This window comes from Moschus berezovskii, chromosome 1, assembly GCF_049115385.1.
Source record: "Moschus berezovskii isolate FMDL1 chromosome 1, NW_MosBer_1.0, whole genome shotgun sequence".
Classification (NCBI taxonomy): Eukaryota; Metazoa; Chordata; class Mammalia; order Artiodactyla; family Moschidae; genus Moschus; species Moschus berezovskii.
Genome location: NC_142460.1, coordinates 119602739 through 119620635, shown reverse-complemented (window position 1 = coordinate 119620635; position 17897 = coordinate 119602739). Strand labels below are relative to the sequence as shown.

The window sequence follows — 17897 nt, the reverse complement described above, 5'->3', positions numbered from 1 at the left end:
CCATTTAACCATTTTAAAGTGTAATTCAGTGGCATTAAGTACATTCACAGTGTTGTGTAATTATCATCCCATATCCAGAACTTCTTAACTATCCCAAACAGAAGCTCTGTACCTATTAAACAGTAACCCCCTATTCCCCCTCCCTCCAGCCCTTGATATCCTTTATTCTATTTCCTATCTCTATGAATTTGCCTATTATAGGCAATCCACATATACAAGTGGAATCAAAGTATGGAAACAAATCCTTTTGTTTCTCATTCAGCGTTGTTTCACTTAGCATAATGTTTTCAAGGTATATCATGTAGCATGTGTCAATTTCACTCCTTTTTATGGCTTTATAATATACCAGTGTATCTGTATACAACTGGAAGAATGTCTGTCCAGCTTCTTTGCCCATTTTTAAACTGGGTTGTTTTTGTTGTTGTAAGGCTTCTTTATATGTTCCGTTCCGTTCTGTTCCGTCGCTCAGTCATGTCCGACTCTATGCCACCCCGTGGACTGTAGCTTACCAGTCTTCTCCGTCCATGGGATTCTCCAGGCAAGAATCCTGGAGTGGGTTACCGTTTCCTTCTCCAGGGGATCTTCCCGACCCAGGGATTGAACCTGGGTCTCCTGCATTGGAGGCAGACACTTTAACCTCTGAGCCACCAGGGAGGATATTAATTCCTTATCAGATATATGATTTGCAAATATTTTCTCCCATACTTTTTAAAAAATGCATTTATGTATTTATTTGACTGCACTGATCTAGTTGTGGCATGCAGGATCTAGTTCTCTGACCCCCATGTCCCCTGTGTTGGGAGTGTGGAGTTCTGGCCACTGGACCACCAAGGAAGTCCCTCTCCCATTCTTGGGGTTGTCTTTTCACTCTCAGTTGCGTCCTTAAGTTTTGATAAAATTCATTTTATCTATTTTTCCTTTTGTTGTCTGTACTTTTGGTGTTACATCCAAGAAATCATTGCCAAATCCAATGTCGCGAAGCTTTCTCCCTGTGTGTTCTTCTGAGAGTTTATATTTTTAGTTCTTATTGGACTTGTGTTAGTTTCCATTTCAGATTGTCTATTGCCAGGGTTTAGAAAATGCAATTGAGTTTTGGGTGTTGATTCTGTATTCTGGCACTTTACTAAATTTTTTTACGAGCTAACTGTGTGTGTGTGTGTGTGTGATCTTTAGGGTTTTCTGTGTGTAAGATCACATCACTTGATGGTGGTTTCGTGGTGGTGGGCTTCCCACTTGGCTCAATCAATAAAGAATCCACCTGCAATGCAGGAGATGTGGGTTTGATCTTTGTGTTGGGATGATGCCCTGGAGAAGGAAATGGCAACCCACTCCAGTATTCTTGCCTGAAAAATCCCATGGACAGGAGCCTGGCGGGCTACTGTCCGTGGGGTTCTTAAGAAGAATTGGGCATAAATTAGTGACTGAAACCACTGCTACCAAGATCACATCACTTGGGAATAGAGATAATTTTGCTTCTTCCTTTCCAGTTTGGATGCTTTTCATTTCTTTCTCTTGCCTAATTGCTCCAACTAGAACTTCCAATGCTATGTTGAATAGAAGTGGTGAAAGCAGGCATCCTTGTTTTTGCTCTTGTCTTAGAGGGAATGCTTTCAGTCTTTTACCTCTGAGTATGATGTTGGCTGTGGTTTTTTCATATATGGTCTGTATCATCTTGAAGAAGCTCCCTTTTATACCGAGCTGAATTTTTTTTTCTTTAAATGATGAAATGGCGCTAAATTTTGTCAAGTTTTTTTTTTTTTTTGTATAAGTGGAGATGATAATATAGTTTTCCCCTTCATTTTATTCCTGTGATATAGTACATTGCTTGGTTTTCGTAAATTGAACTGTCTTTTGCATTCTAAGAATAAATCTCACTTGTTCATGGTGTATAATCATTTTAATGTGTTGTTATTTATTTGAAATGACATACAACATTCTGTAAATTTAAAGTACACAACAAGATCATTTCATACATTTATATGTAACAATATTCTTCTTTAGGCTATATATAGCCTAAAATTCTTCAAGCCTAAAATTCTTTACCTGCCTCCTGAGAAATCTGTGTGCAGGTCAAGAAGCAACAGTTAGAACCGGACATGGAACAAAGCACTGGTTAGGGAATACGTCAAGGCTGTATATTGTCATCCTACTTATTTAATTTATATTCAGAAGACAACATGAGAAATGCTGGGCTGAATGAAGCATAAGCTGAAATCAAAATTACAGAGAGAAATAATAACCTCAGATGTGCAGATGATACCACCCTTAAGGCAGAAAGTGAAGAGGAACTACAGAACCTCTTGATGAAAGTGAAAGAGGAGAGTGAAAAAGCTGACTTAAAACTCAACATTCAAAATAATGAAGATATGGCATCCTGTCCCATCACTTCATGGCAAATAGGTGGGGAAACAATGGAAACAGTAACAGACTATTTTCCTGGGCTCCAAAATCACTTCAGATGGTGACTACAGCCAAGAAAAAAAATGCTTGCTCCTTGGAAGAAAAGCTATGACCAACCTAGACAGCATATTAAAAAGCAGAGACATTACTTTGTCAACAAAGGTCCGTGTAGTCAAAGCTGTGGTTTTTCCAGTAGTCATGTATAAATGTGAGAGTTGGACCATAAAACTGAACTGTGAAGAATTGATGCTTTTGAACTGTGGTGTTGGAGAAGACTCTTGAGAGTCCTTTAGACTGCAAGGGTATCACACCAGTTAATTGTAACAGAAATCAGCCCTGAATATTCATTGGAAGGACTGATGCTGACCTAGAGCCAGACATCTTGGAATGTGAAGTCAAGTGGGCCTTAGAAAGCATCACTACTAACAAAGCTAGTGGAGGTGATGGAATTCCAGTTGAGCTATTTCAAGTCTTGAAAGATGATGCTGTGAAAGTGCTGCACTCAATATGCCAGCAGATTTGGAAAACTCAGCAGTGGCCACAGGACTGGAAGAGGTCAGTCTTCATTCCAATCCCAAAGAAAGGCAATGCCAAAGAATGCTCAAACTACCGCACAATTGCACTCATCTCACACGCTAGTAAAGTCATGCTCAAAATTCTCCAAGCCAGGCTTCAGCAATATGTAAACTGTGAACTCCCAGATGTTCAAGCAGGTTTTAGAAAAGGCAGAGGCACCAGAGATCAAATTGCCAACATCCGCTGGATCATGGAGAAAGCAAGAGAGTTCCAGAAAAACATCTATTTCTGCTTCATTGACTATGCCAAAGCCTTTGACTGTGTGGATCACAATAAACTGTGGAACATTCTGAAAGAGATGGGAATCCCAGACCACCTGACCTGCCTCTTGAGAAACCTGTATGCAGGTCAGGAAGCAACAGTTAGAACTGGACATGGAACAACAGACTGGTTCCAAATAGGAAAAGGTGTACGTCAAGGCTGTATATTGTCACCTTGCTTATTTAACTTATATGCAGAGTACATCATGAGGAACGCTGGGCTGGAAGAAGCACAAGCTGGAATCAAGATTGCTGGGAGAAATATCAATAACCTCAGATATGCAGATGACACTACCCTTATGGCAGAAAGTGAAGAGGAACTCAAAAGCCTCTTGATGAAAGTGAAAGAGGAGAGTGAAAAGGTTGGCTTGAAGCTCAACATTCAGAAAACAAAGATCATAGCATCTGGTCCCATCACTTCATGGGAAATAGATGGAAAAACAGTGGAAACAGTGTCAGACTTTATTTTTTTGGGCTCCAAAATCACTGCAGAAGCTGATTGCAGCTATGAAAATAAAAGACGCTTGCTCTTTGGAAGGAAAGTTATGACCAACCTTGATAGTATATTAAAAAGCAGAGACATTACTTTGCCAACCAAGGTCCGTCTAGTCAAGTCAATGGTTTTTCCCGTGGTCATGTATGGATGTGAGAGTTGGACTGTGAAGAAAGCTGATCGCCGAAGAATCGATGCTTTTGAACTGTGGTGTTGGAGAAGACTCTTGAGAGTCCCTTATACTGCAAGGAGATCCAACCAGTCCATTCTGGAGGAGATCAATCCTGAGTGTTCATTGGAGGGACTGATGCTAAAGCTGAAACTGCAATACTTTGGCCACCTCATGCGACGAGTTGACTCACTGGAAAAGACTCTGATGCTGGGAAAGGTTGGGGGCGGGAGGAGAAGGGGACGACGGAGAATGAGATGGCTGGATGGCATCACCGACTGTGTGGACATGAGTTTGAGTGTACTCCGGGAGTTGGTGATGGACAGGGAGGCCTGGTGTGCTGTAATTCATGGGGTCACGGAGAGTCGGACACGACTGAGCGACTGAACTGAACTGAACTGAACTGATGCTGAAACTGAAGCTTGAATACCTTGGCCACCTGATGTGAAGAACTGACGTACTAGAAAAGATCCTATGCTGGGAAAGATTGAAGGCAGGAGGAGGAGGGGATGACAGGATGAGATGGTTGGATGGCATCACCGACTTGATGAACATGAATTTGAGCAAGCTCCAGAAGTCGGTGATGGACAGGGAGGACTGGCATGCTGCAGTCCATGGGGTCACAAAGAGTCAGACACGACTGAGCGAGTGAACTGAAAACGCTGAATTTGGTTTGTTAAATTCATGGATGTTTGTAGCAATAGTCAAGGGATACTGGCCTATAGTTTTTTGTTTGTTGGTTGTTTTGTAGTGTCTTTGTTGTTGTGTGCTTGCATGCTCAGTTGCTTCACTTCTGTCTTGACTCTTTGTAACCTTATGGACTGTACCCCGCCAGGCTCCTCTGACCAGGGGATTCTCCAGGCAAGAATACTGGAGTGGGTTGTCACCCCCTCCTCCTGGGCATCTTCTCAACCTAGGGATCAAACCTGCATTTCCTGCTGCAGGTGGATTATTTACCTTTGAGCCACCGGGGAAGCCCCATCTTTGTTGTTGGTATTAAGTTAATCCTGAATCATAAAGTGAGCTAGAAATTGTTCTGTTTTGATTTTTTTGGAAGAGTTTGAGAGGGATTGGTGTTACTTCTTGAAATATTTGATAGAACTCACCAGTGAAGCCATCTGGCCCTAGGCTTTGCTCTGTTGGGAGGTTTTGATTGCTGATTTAATCTCCTTAGTAGTTACAGGTTTGTGTGTCTCCTGTTTCTTCATGAGTCATTTTTAGTAGTTCATTTGTTTCTAGGAATTTGTCAGTTTAATCTAGTTTATCTAATTTGATGGCATACAATTGTTCATAGCATCCTCAAAATCTTTTTATTTCTGTAAAATAGTTTAAAATGTTCCTATTTTCATTTCTGATTTTAGGAATTTGAGTATTTTCCCCTTAGTCAATATATGTAAGGGTTTGTTAATTTTGTTGATCTTTTCAAAGAACCAACTTTTGATTTTTATTGATTTTCTTATAGTTTTTATTTTATTTCCACTCTAATCTATATTATTTCCTAGTAGAAAGTTTTGAGTTTAGTTTGCTTTGTTTTTCTAGTTTCTCAGAGTTTGATTTGAGATCTTTTTTAACGGATGCTTTTGTAGCTATAAATTTCCATCTTCAGTTCAGTCGCTCAGTCGTGTCCGACTCTTTGCGACCGCATGAATCACAGCACACCAGGCCTCCCTGTCCATCACCAACTCCCAGAGCTCACTCAAACTCATGTCCATCGAGTCGGTGATGCCATCCAGCCATCTCATTCTCTGTCGTCCCCTTCTTCTGCCCCCAATCCCTCCCAGCATCAGAGTCTTTTCCAGTGAGTCAACTCGTTGCATGAGGTGGCCAAAGTATTGGAGTTTCAGCTTCAGCATCAGTCCTTCCAAAGAACACCCAGGACTGATCTCCTTTAGAATGGACTGGCTGGATCACCTTGCAGTCCAAGGGACTCTCAAGAGTCTTCTCCAACACCACAGTTCAAAAGCATCAATTCTTCAGTGCTCAGCTTTCTTCACAGTCCAACTCTCACATCCACACATGACCACTGGAAAAACCATAGCCTTGACTAGACAGACGTTTGTTGACAAAGTAATGTCTCTGGTTTTTAATATGCTATCTAGGTTGGTCATAACTTTCCTTCCAAGGAGCAAGCGTCTTTAATTTTCATGGCTGCAATTAGCATCCGCAGTGATTTTGGAGCCCCAATAAAGTCTGACACTGTTTCCACTGTTTTTCCATCTATTTCCCATGAAGTGATGGGACCAGATGCCATGATCTTAGTTTTCTGAATGTTGAGCTTCAAGCCAACCTTTTCACTCTCCTCTTTAACTTTCATCAAGAGGCTTTTTAGTTCCTCTTCACTTTCTGCCATGAGGGTGGTGTCATCTGCATTCCATCTTAGAGAATAAAATTAGTTACAAACCAAAATTGCAATAATTCTGGCTTTTGTATTTGTCCATGTATTCACCTTCACTGGAGATCCTTATTTCTTCTCTCTTTAAGTTACTGTCTAGTATACTGTGTCTAGTGTACTGTCTACTGTATCCCATTATTTCAGTTTAAAGGATTCCCGTTAACATTTCTTGTAACTGGTCTAGTGGTAGTCAGTTTTTGTTCTTTTGTGTGTGTGCATGTGCATTAGTTGCTCAGTTGTGTCTGACTCTGCAACCCCATGGACTGTAGTCCTCCAGGCTCCTCTGTCCATGGGACTCTCCAGGCAAGAATATCTGGAACTGTCTTAATTTGTCCTTCATTTTGGAAGGACGGTTTTGCCATATATAAATTTCTTGTTGAAAAGTTTCTTTTGTCATTTTACATCATTCCACTGACTTCCAGTCTTCAAGGTTTTGGCTGAGCCACCGTTAGTGATCTTACTGAGAGTTCCTTATTCATGATGTCACGTTTCTCTAGCTGCTTTCAGGATTCTCCCTTTATCTTTGTCAACAGTTTGATTATAATGTGTCTTGGTGTGGGAGTTTGCCTTATGTGCAATTCATTAACCTTTTTAGATTTGTAGATTTTAAGTATTTTGTCATCTCTGCACTGTTTTCAGGCATTATTTCTTCAAATAATCAGCTGTTTTCGCTCTTCTAGGACTCCCATAATTTTTCAGAATTTGGCTTATTTTTAGAATTTCTATTCTTTTATTGATAGTCTTATTTTATTCATAAATTATTTTCCTGTTTTCCTTCTTATTGTCCACATTTTCCTTTAGCTTTTTGAGTATATTGAATACCCTTGTTACAAAGTCTTTATCTAACAAGCCCAATATCTGGACTTTTATGAGGGTGGTTTCTGTCAGTTCGTTTGCTCTTTGTAAAGGATTATATATTTCTCTTTTTTTTGTATGCCTTATGATTTTTTTATTGAAAATTAAGCATTTGACAACTATAATGTGATAACTGGAAATCAGATTTTCCCTCTTCCTGAAGGTTTGCTGTTCTTTTTTTTTTTTTTAATTATTATTGCAGAAGGCTGTGATAGTCCACTTGCTTTGAGATTTTTCCACACTATTTTGCAAAGACTATTCCTGATTGTGTTCGCTCATGAAAGTGTCTGTTCCTTTAGCTCATGTTGAGCTAATGTTTTGACAGAGTTCCTTGAATGCCAGGAGCTAAACAAACAAAACAATAACAAAAACTCACGAAACAGAAAAGCAGAAAAATACAAGATCTAACTACTTCTCTCAGCCTGCAGCTTGGCTCTATAAGATGCTCCTTCAGTACTTAGGTAGGCTTGCTCTGAACCTAGGAATCAGTCCAGAGTGAAAACTTAGGTACTCTTAAGACTTTTCTGGGTATGCATCTTGCTTGGGCCTTCTAAATTCCCCATCTTATAGACAGCTGTTTTTGAATGTTCTAATTTCCCAGAGAATCCCATCCTTACTTACCTTCCAGTTCTTAGAAAGTCTATTGGTTGTTTACACCTGTAATATTTTGTCCCAGGCATCTGAGTCTATACTTCACCTTGCATCTTTTACAAGCAGTTCAGTTCAGTTGCTCAGTCGTGTCCGACTCTCCGCGACCCCATGAATCACAGCACGCCAGACCTCCCTGTCCATCACCAACTCCCGGAGTTCACTCAAACTCATGTCCACAGAGTCGGTGATGCCATCCAGCCATCTCATTCTCCGTCGTCCCCTTCTCCTCCCGCCCCCAACCTTTCCCAGCATCAGAGTCTTTTCCAGTGAGTCAACTCGTCGCATGAGGTGGCCAAAGTATTGGAGTTTCAGCTTTAGCATCAGTCCTTCCAATGAACACCCAGGATCGATCTCCCTTTGAATGGACTGGTTGGATCTCTTTGAGGTACAAGGGACTCTCAAGAGTCTTCTCCAACACCACAGTTCAAAAGCATCCCACTGCTTTTTCCATTTAAGTTCCAAGTTAGGCAAATTGAAAATAAGAGTCTTGTGTTGGTAGTACAAGGATTCCCCAGAGAGGTCAGATCAGATGTACATGATGGTTTTCAAATAAGGTCTGCTCTGCCCCCTTGTTCAGGGGAGGGCTGTGCTGGGATAGAAAGGTGAAAAAAAAGTGTAAGTTGCTCAGTCGTGTCCAACTCTTTGCGACCCCATGGACTGTAGACCACCAGGTTCCTCAGTCCATGGGATTTTCCAGGCAAGAGTACTAGAGTGGGTTGCCATGCCCTTCTCCAGGGGATCTTCTGACCCAGGGTTGAACCTGGGTCTCCCTCATTGCAGGCGGATTTTTCTCTGATCTGAGTCATCAGGGAAGCCCAAGGAAGGTGAAAGTGTGAATAAAAATGTCCCAAACTTTCCTATCATTTTGAAGGTGGCTTTTCTTGATTGGGTGTTTGCTTGGTTGCTATAAACATTTGACTGTTTTCTAGAGCAACAACAAAGTTGGTCCTGACATTTTCTTGTCTTTCTCTCTCAAAAGGGCTTCCCTGGTGGCTCAGATGGTAAAGCGTCTGCCTGCAATGCAGGAGACCCAGGTTCAATCCCTGGGTTGGGAAGATCCCCTGGGGAAGGAAATGGCAACTGACTCCAGTACTCTTGCCTGGAAAAGTCCATGGACTGAGGAGCCTGGTAGGCTACATTCCATGGGGTTGCAAAGAGTCGGACATGACTGAGCAACTTCACTTTTCTTTCTTTGGATCTTTTTGTGGGAGAATGAGAGCTTGGAGTTTCCTAGTTGATCGTTTTTCTTACCACTCATCTATTTAGCCACAGTCTTTTTATAACTTGATCTTGCAAGTGATACACCGTCACTTCTGTCATGTGCTGTTCATAAAGATTCACCCTTGAACAGTGTGGGGCAAACTACACAAGAGTGTGAATCCTAGGAGGTGGGGATCACTGGGCATCATCTTGGAGGTTGCTTACCACAGGCTAGGACCAGAAGTTTCCTCCAAAGTGATTTGGGTTGAGGCTGCGGCGTTTTAGACATTCAAACTAGAACTTTGGTTTGGAAAGCTTTAAGAGAAGGTGTTTAACTCAGATGAAAATGATTACTGTTTGCCTGGCCTGACACTGATACTCTGCTAGATACTGGACTTCCTAGAATGAGTCAGGCACAGCTTTGGCCTTTGAGGAACTCCCAGACAGCTGGATAGCAGAATGACTCAGTCGTATACAGAGGGCTGGGGAAACATGAGGAGTAGACTTCACGCAACCTGGGGTGAGAAACGTTCCAGTTCCAGATGACACCTGGACAGAACTTAGAAGTGGGCTGGAGGGAGAGGGAGCTGTGGCTGTGTTGGAAAGCATTCTAGGTAGAAGGAACTATGTGAGGATAGGTTGGAGGCTAGTAATGAATGCCATACTAAGAAAGTGAAAGTGTTAGTTGCTCAGTCGTGTCCGACTCTGTGACCCCATGGACGATAGCCTGCCAGGCTCCTCTCTCCATGGAATTCTCCAGGCAAGAATACTGGAGTGGGTTCCCATTCTCTTCTTCAGGAGATCTTCCCAATCCAGGGATTGACCATAGGTCTCCTGCATTGCAGGCAGATTCTTTACTGTCTGAGCCACCAGGGAAGCAGAGAATTCAGTAATGAATGCAATATTATACTTTATGAGAAAAAACTCACACAGTTAAATTAGAAACCAGATGGTAAAATATGGATAATTTAAGTTTTGCTGAAAGTATGCACAAGGTATTATGGGAACTGTTCAGAACTTCATCGAAAGAGGTAGGATAGTCATGTCACAGGAGGTTCTTATGCAATTTTGGGTGACTGAAAAGTAGCTGGGTGGAGAGGTCACTTCTTGCAAAACAAAGGGCAGGTATAAAGCATAAGAGATGAGACTGTGATGTTTCTCTACGAGGTGTGGACGTTAGGGGGTAGAGGGCTATACAGTGAGGGAAGCGGGTATTGAGGGGGTTGTGTCATAAAAGGCCTGTGTGATCCTGTATCCTCAAGGGCTTGAATTATGTTCCACAGAGGACTGCCAGTGAGGTAGTAACATAATCATCACATAGTGTACAGGGACATGAGTATTCTTTATAGACCCTTATAATAGTGAATATTTTTAAAATTTGAAAATATTTAATTATATTAATTTATTTATTGGCTGTGCCACATGGCTTGTGGGATTTAGTTCCCAGACCAAGGATCAAACCTCTCCCTCTGCAGTGGAAGCATGAAGTCCTCACCACTGGACCACCAGCGAATTCCCCCAAAATATTTTAAATTAAAAAATTAAACATTTTTTTCTCATCATAAAATCAACTCATGTTCATTATGGAAAATTGGAACATGCACAAAAGAGAAAAACCCATTAATATCACTACTCCAAGGAACTGCTTGTTAACATTTCAGTGTATATTTTCCAAATATATTTATATATATTTAAAGATCAGTCTCCAACTGTATAGATATTTTGAAATTAAATTCGCAGTTTGCACTTTGAAATTAAAGTATGATAAGATATCATCTACTTCTTACTGGAACACCTAATTGAAATGTAAATTGAAAAAGTTAATTGAATACTTTCATAATAATTTTTTAAAACTTTTTTATTTTGTATTGGGGTGTAGCCAGTTAACAATGTTGTGATAGTTTCAGGTGAACAGCTAAGGGAGTCAGCCATACACATACATGTATCCTTTCTCCCCCAAACTCCCCTCCCATCTGGGCTGCCACATAATACTTTTTTTTAGATAGACTGTTAGAAGCTGATCAAAGAATATACATATTTTATTCTATTTGCTATATATTGCTGAATTACTTTTGAAAAGAGATTTGTCAGTTGTGTTATTGGCATTTTTTGATGTTCATTCTTTTAATTAGTTATTTTTATTGAATAATTTTAAGTAGCATTAATGAGAGACTGTGAGAGCCCTCCAGTGGCCAAGCTAATTCCTGCAAAAATATTGTCAGTGGATTAAAAAGGAATTGAATTTAGTTGTTAAATCTTAATGGTAGAAAGAGGAGAGTGGCTAGAAATAACTGATAAAAAAGGGCTTGTCCTATAGTCAGAGAAGAGATGCCATTGGCTTTCCTTTCAAATTCTTGCTCATCTGCTGTTAGACTATGAAATGTTTTTACACAGTTTTACAGCTGTGTAAAATGAAGGTTAAAATTGTGTAAATTTCAAACAGGTTTACAATCAACTGATTAACTATTTTTGGTGTGAAAGCTAATACATATTGAGTACTTACTATGTATTAGGCAATGCTCCAAGCATTTTACATGTAGAAATGCATTCACCATGGTTATTATGAAATAATTACTATTCTTAATACCATTTTACTGACAGGAAATAGAATTTGAGTTTCTCAACACAGTTACTTACCACAAAGGTTAACTAAGTTGCCCAAGCCTGTATACCTAGTAAGTAACAGAGTCAAGATTCCAACCAGTGCCTTTAACTTCCCTGGTTGAATGCCTCCCTGGGAACTTGGTGTCCAAGAATGTTATCATTCAGGATCGTTTCATAAAATAGAATCTTTACTTATGTAAGAAACAACAAAAACCATTGGTGTGATTGAGACCTAAGCTTCTCTTCTAGCCATTTAAAAAAATTGAAATAGTATAATATTTATGTTTCCCCAATAGCTCAGCAGGTACAGAATCTGCCTGGAATACAGGAGATGCGGGAGAAGCAGATTTGATCCTTGGGTCTGGAAGATGCCCTGGAGGAGGAAATGGCATCCCATTCTTGTATTCTTGCTGGGAAAATCCCATAGACAGAGGAACCTGGTGGACTGCAGTCCATGGGGTCGCAGATGGCAGCATAGACCACACTAGGCCTTCACTCTGCCTCTTGCCCTTTCCCTCAACCAGCTATAATCCCCACCTGATTTCTTCTGTGCTGTGTTTTCGGAGTCCCATCTGCTATAGACTGTGTATTTGTGTCCTAGCAACATTCATATGGAAAAACCTAATCTTCAATGTGATGATGTTTGGAATTGGTGTATTTGGGAGGTGATTAAGTCATGAGGAGGGAGCCCTCATTAATGGGATTGGTGCCTTTATAAAAGAGACCCCAGAGAGCTCCTTTGTTCCTTCCACCATGACAGGACACAGTGAGAAGACTGCTGTCTGTGAACCAGGAGCAGGACTCTCAGCAGACACAGAATCTACCAGCTGGTGGCTTGATTTTATATGTCCTGTCTCCAGAACTGTGAGAAAGAAGTTTATGCTGTCTATGGTATTCTGTCAGAGCAGCCCAAACAGAGTAGGACAGCATCCCAGTGAAACTTGGAGACTTGCAAATTCAATCTCTTTGGAAGGATCCTTCAATTCACCTGGGAAGTAGGGGCTTCCCGGGGACGCGAGTGGTAAAGAATACTCCTGCCAATGCAGGAGACATAAGAGACTTGGGTTCAATCCCTGGGTTGGGAAAATTCCCTGAAGGAGGGCATGGCCACCCACTCCAGTATTCTTGCCTAAAGAATTCCATGGACAGAGGAGCTTGGCGGGCTATGGCCCGTAGGGTCACAAAGGGTCTGACAAGTGAAGCTACTTAGCATGCACACATGCACTTCAGTTCAGTAGCATCCAACAGATATTTATTGAGCACCTTTATGCTTGCCAGGCACTGTGCCAGACCCAGATTTCAGTGACCAACCAACCAGACAAAACCCCCAAATTCCAAAGGCATTTAATATTTTTTTTAAGGGGGCAGGTAAGAAAAGATCTGTTTTTATGTTTTTTTATATTTATTTTTTATTGATGCATTTATTTTATTCTTTGTTGCTTTATAACATTCTAAGTTTCATGCGTACAACATTATATTCTAATTCTGTGTACCACAACATGCTCCCTGCTGCAAGCCCATTCCTTTGAAAGCTTTGCTTTTAATGTGGGCTTTTGATGCTTTGCCAGTATGATACACACTTGTGCTCTAACCGAATTACAGTTTGATTAACTACTTTTAGGTGTAAGTGGTAGAAGAGCAGTTAACCAAGCTGCCTCCTTTGTTTGGTTTCTAGCCATTATTATACAGTTTCCCCCCTTTACTCATCTTGCCTTCCTTCTGCCGCTTCTCCTCTGATAATCACTGCTCTGTTCTCTGTATCTACAGGTTTGTTTTTGTTTGGTTTACTCATTTTTTTTGCTTGCTCTACGTGTGAATGAAATAATACAGTATTTGTCTTTCTCTGACTTATTTCACTTAGCATTAATACCCTCAAGATCCATTCATGTTATCACAAATGGCAAGATTTTACCTTCTTTAAGGCTGAGTAGTATTTCACTGTAATATACCACATCTTTTCCCATTCATCTGTCCATGGACACTTAGGTTGTTTCTCTATCTTCATTATTGTAAATGGCATTTCATTTTTAAAGCTTATGTTTGATACATTAGTTTACACTTGGATTTGCCCTACAGTATTTCTAAAAATGCGTGTATGTGGAATTTCCCCATTACCAAATAGAAAAATCCACAAGAGGAATTTCTCCTTTTAAAAAGGGATCTTATTAAAAGTACTTTATTTTTAAATGAATAATCTCACCTAAGTAATTTCATATATGTTCTATGTTTTCATGTTTGGTTTCCTAAAGAGATCCCTCTTAATATATGAGGAGAACTTTCTCAAGCAAATGTACATTGCATTTGGATCGAATGATCACACATATGGAATTTGTGGTTAATCGTGTTTCCCTATGAGTCAGGCTCCTATTTACACAGAAGGTATTTTCACCAGCTATGCAGTGATAAAAGATAACCACTAGTAGGCGCTGCGAGCCCATTCCTTTGAAAGCTTTGCTTTTGATGGCTGTGAGCAAATACATTTCCTAGTATGATATGCATTTGTGCTCTTAACTGAATCACACTGAGTTTGATTAACTATTTTTAGGTATAAATGGTAGAATAACAGTTAACCAGGCTGCATCCTTCTGTTCAGTACACATGTGGGGTTTAGGACACTGACCATTTCTCTTATCCTCCCCTTTAAGTATCTTTAAATAAGAATACGGTTGAGAAACCTTTCTTGGTAGATTGAAACGATTTAATCTGGGCAGATACCTATGATTATGCCTCTGTTTATATCTCTGGTTTTCTAAGGACCAACATTAGCATCTTCATGTTAGTTAGGAACCTGTCTAGAAGTAAGAATTATACCAGCCAGTTTGATTTCGGAGTACAAATGGCGGTAACATGAAAACAAAATCAATAATTAACTGTGTGATGAGTTTTTAATCCCTGATATGTAGTCAAAGATGGGATCTTTTTCCAAATTAGCCCATCATTCTCACATGCAACTGTTCTTTAGATGTTCCTTGCTGTGGTCCATGGGGTCGCGAAGAGTCGGACACGACTGAGCGGCTTCACTTCACTTTTCACTTTCATGCATTGGAGAAGGAAATGGCAACCCACTCCAGTGTTCTTGCCTGGAGAATCCCAGGGACAGGGGAGCCTGGTGGGCTGCTGTCTGTGGGGTCGCACAGAGTCGGACATGACTGAAGTGACTTAGCAGCAAGGTTGAGAAACGTATGCTCAAACCACATGTGCATAGAAATGTGAAGAGATGGCAAAATTTTCTGAGAGAAAATTAACTGGATAGACTCTGTCTGGGAGGCCTGGGGATTCATTGTTCTCACTCATCTGCCGTGACTGGACTCTGAGAGACTGTTTCTCACAACTAAAAGGATACCTGGAACAGTGCTAGACCTAGCATGTCAGTTTGTTAAGTCACACTATGTTGGAAGTCAGATTCTAATTACGAGGAGGGCTTGGGGGAGGAGAGTCACAACCAAAGAATGCAGATGACTTTAGGAAAAGTCCCTTGGCTAAGATGGCTTGAGGGACTTCCCCACTTTACAGAGAGCCTTGCCAAAGGGACGACATCCTGGATTCTGTGGCCACCATACCATCTGCATCTCCTGTGGATAGCAAAGGATTCTCATGGCCTTTCTCTGCGTCTTGGCGCCCTGTCTTCTGTGATCGCAGGGCTGCCCGACTTCCTTTCCAAGGGACACACTCTTTATTGACAGCGGATTTGTCCAAACAGGGGATTCTTTGCTGGCCTCCCTTGAGCAGCCTCTGTCCATCTGTGCTGTGATCATTTAGACACATACAATCTCAGGATTGTATCTTCCATTAATAGAAAATGATAATAATAACCTAATTATTTAAGTTTTAGTCTTTATCAAAGGTAACTCATATTTCCAGTTAACCCATATTGCCTGTAAATAATACTCACAGTAGCTGACATTTCTGAGAACCCATCTGTGCTGGGCACTGTGCTTTGCACAATTGTTAAAGGTATCTCAGTCCACACAATAACCCTGTGGGGACATCGGCTAGTCTTATTTTAAAAGATGAATCACATAGGCTAATGGACAGCCCAAGTGATAAAATCAGACTATGAACTCAAGAAATTCCATTCCAAGATCTTAACTTCACAACTCTTTCTAACAGTTAGTGCCTAAGTTCTGAAATCTGGCTCTACAAAGCCTTTGTGTGTATGTGTGTGTGTGAGTGACCTGTGGGAAATCTGGGCATTGTTGAATTATGATTGGTTTAATTTTTATCATTAGAATGTCAAATGCTCATGCCAAATGCATGAGATCAGATTTCATAACTGCTTTTCAATGAATGATGTTGCTAGGGTTTTATATTTCATATTGTACTTCATACAAAAGCTCTTTTTTTATGTTATAAGGACATACCTGAAAGCATCCAGGCCAATAAACCATGGTGATGACAAGGCCCCAGACACAATGACTCACTTCCCAAAAAAGGACATAGTCCTATAATATAGTAGTTTCCACAAATCAAACTTGTATGAATTCAAGAACACATCAGAGTACCAAAGCAAGAGTTCTGAATTTTATGTAGACAAGAGTTCTATATACAAAAGCATATGTAGCATATACAATCGCAGCCCAGGTTCTCTGAGGCCTTACTTTGTATCAGACATTGTTTAAAGCTTTAAACATGTAATCATTGTGATTACATAATGATTAACTCAAGTAATCATCAAGGAACCTATGAATTAGGCACTATCTTAATTCCCATTTTATGAATGAGAAAACTGAGGCCCAGAGAAGTAAAGTAACTTGAATTCACAGCTAGTAAAGAGTGGAGACAGGATTCGAGACCAGGCAGCCTGACCTGCATTCTTAACCACCTTGCTGTCTTGGGTGATTATCGCAGCTCTTGCACTTGACCCTCTGGCATCTATTACAGAGGATTTTCTGTCTGTGCACTTGATTTCTTTGGGGTCTCCTTGAGGCAAGTGTTCTCTAGGAAACACGGTGATTTACCCTGACATCCAGCAGAGTTAGGGCTAAGATTAGTACTTGTGACTTAACCATCCATATCTTAGAGTGTTGAATAGGAAGTTTTGTGTTTGCTGAAATCCTTCTCATCTTTAAATCTCCTGATTGTTGATAGAGGTATGCTGCTGCTGCTGCTAAGTCACTTCAGTCGTGTCCGACTCTGTGTGACCCCATAGACAGAAGCCCACCAGGCTCCCCCGTCCCTGGGATTCTCCAGGCAAGAACACTGGAGTGGGTTGCCATTTCCTTCTCCAATGTGTGAAAGTGAAAGTGAAGTCACTCAGTCGTGTCCGACCCCTAGCGACCCCATGGACTGCAGCCCACCAGGCTCCTCCACCCATGGGATTTTCCAGGCAAGAGTACTGGAGTGGCTTGCCATTGCCTTCTGCGTGATAGAGGTATACAAGAAGTCAAATGTATGAAAGAGAGTTAAAACTGTTTAATGTAAATATAGCCCAAGGACAGGATAGAAAAGTACATATAGTAGGTCTTCCTTGAATGCATGGTGAGAAGGTGGCTTGATGATGTTGATGTTGGTGATGAAGGCGAGTGTGATGGTGGTGGTGGTGGTGATGAATGTGATGGTGATGGTGGTGGTGGTGGTGATGAAGGCGAGTGTGATGGTGGTGGTGGTGGTGATGAAGGCGATGGTGATGGTGGTGGTGGTGGTGATGAAGGCGAGTGTGATGGTGGTGGTGGTGGTGATGAAGGTGATGGTGATGGTGGTGGTGGTGGTGATGAAGGCGAGTGTGATGGTGGTGGTGGTGGTGATGAAGGTGATGGTGATGGTGGTGGTGGTGGTGGTGATGAAGGCGAGTGTGATGGTGGTGGTGGTGGTGATGAATGTGATGGTGATGGTGGTGGTGGTGGTGATGAAGGCGAGTGTGATGGTGGTGGTGGTGGTGGTGATGAAGGTGATGGTGATGATGGTGGTGGTAATGAAGGCGATGGTGATGGTGGTGGTGGTGGTGATGAAGGCGAGTGTGATGGTGGTGATGAATGCGATGGTGATGATGGTGGTGGTGGTGGTGATGAAGGCGATGGTGATGGTGATGGTGGTGGTGGTGATGAAGGCGATGGTGATGATGATGGTGGTGGTGATGGTGAAGGCGATGGTGATGGTGGTGGTGATGAAGGCAATCGTGATGATGGTGGTGGTGGTAGTGAAGGCGATGGTGATGGTGGTGGTGATGAAGGCGATGGTGATAATGGTGGTGATGGTGATGATGGTGGTGATGATGGTGGTGATGGTGATGAATGTGGTGGTGATGGTGGTGGTGATGAAGGCGATGGTGGTGGTGGTGGTGGTGGTGAATATGATGGT

At 41.4% G+C, this 17897-nt stretch overlaps 1 non-coding gene across 1 annotated transcript; it reads left to right on the top strand.

Moving 5' to 3' along the window:
• The first annotated feature begins 8779 nt into the window (after positions 1 to 8779).
• Positions 8780 to 8851, top strand: TRNAC-GCA (transfer RNA cysteine (anticodon GCA)). Its single transcript has one exon. It is a non-coding gene; the product is annotated as a tRNA-Cys (tRNA).
• The last annotated feature ends 9046 nt before the right edge of the window (positions 8852 to 17897 follow it).